Here is a 1,282-nt window from a genome sequence, read left to right as displayed (position 1 = left end):
GGAGGGACAACTAACCTGTTTTCTCTTTTTTTCTCTTCACTCCAGGAACCGAAAGGCGAACGGGGAGGGGAGGACACAGATGAAGAAGGGTGTAGTAAATGTCAAGTGATGTAATGTAATGTATTTGTTTTGACTAACGTGACCTTTTTCCTTAACAGGTAAAACTTCAAAGGGATAGCTTGTACACATGTTGTCAAGTTTGTTACCTATGATTTAGGATTAAAAAGGTATTTGTGAATGATGAAGATTGTATGTATCTGAACAAAACACGAATTCCTGACAAGGGCACAGAAAAAAAATCTGTTCAGTTTAATATCTGATACATCCTTTATCTGGGGACCATATTTTAAATTGATTTTTGGAGCAGGGAGATGGAATAGGAGCCTGCTCTGTCCACTCCACGTATCAACCTGGTATTGCAGTACCTCAAGGAATGGTGCACTTCCTCACCCGGGGAAAACCATGCTGTTGAAAAAAAGACACAAAAAACGAGAGTAGAGCTTCACTGGCACACTCTGTAAAGTGGCGCTAATGTGTTTGGGTGCAAATAAAACCAACCTGGCCACTTTGTGACAGCTGTGTTTTGTTTTATTAATTTCGTTATATTTCTATCGTATTCAGTATTCCCTCCCTCCCCCGCCCCCTTTTTTCCCTTTTATTTATTTATTTCCTTTATTTATTTTCCTCCGCTCAGAGGCCACACTTTGGTATTGAAAAATGCCAGAAAAACACTGCATCTTCAGCAGTGATTTTCTTTTGTTTCTGGATCCATTTCACAGAGGAACGAGGGATGGACTATAGGGGACACGGAGAACAAGAGCCCTTTTTGGATCCTCTGGTCTTCCAGCAAGTGAGGAGGAGCAAGATAGGAACGGTAAGGCGGGCGGGCGGGCGAGAGAGAGAGAAAGAGATAGAGAGAAAGAGATAGAGAGACAGATAGAGAGAGAGAGAGAGAGAGAGAGAGAGAGAGAGAGAGAGACTGACTGACTGACTGACTGACTGACTGACTGACTGACTGACTGTCCATGTCTTCTCTGGGCAGAAGGGAAAGACAGAGTCCTTTTCCTTCTATGCCCGCCCCCACCCGTCCACGAACGGCCGAGCCTTATCTATAGGTCTAGGCTACAAGGCAGAAGAGTCCTGGGCAAGCGAGGGCGAGGTGCTGGTCACTTGCTGTCCAGGGTGGCCCGGCCTTCCGACCCAGGGGCTGGAGGCTGTGGACAGAGAGGGGCGGGGCATGCAAAAACTAGAAAGTGGGCAACTTGGGTATGCTAATGGATGC

At 45.9% G+C, this 1,282-nt stretch overlaps 1 pseudogene; it reads left to right on the top strand.

Annotated features, from left to right (window-relative positions):
• The first annotated feature begins 272 nt into the window (after positions 1 to 272).
• On the top strand, positions 273 to 447 carry LOC138297632 (U2 spliceosomal RNA; annotated as a pseudogene).
• The last annotated feature ends 835 nt before the right edge of the window (positions 448 to 1,282 follow it).

Source organism: Pleurodeles waltl, chromosome 5, assembly GCF_031143425.1.
Source record: "Pleurodeles waltl isolate 20211129_DDA chromosome 5, aPleWal1.hap1.20221129, whole genome shotgun sequence".
Lineage (NCBI taxonomy): Eukaryota > Metazoa > Chordata > Amphibia > Caudata > Salamandridae > Pleurodeles > Pleurodeles waltl.
Note: the sequence above shows the minus strand (reverse complement) of the source record. Positions and strands in the feature narration are given on the sequence as shown.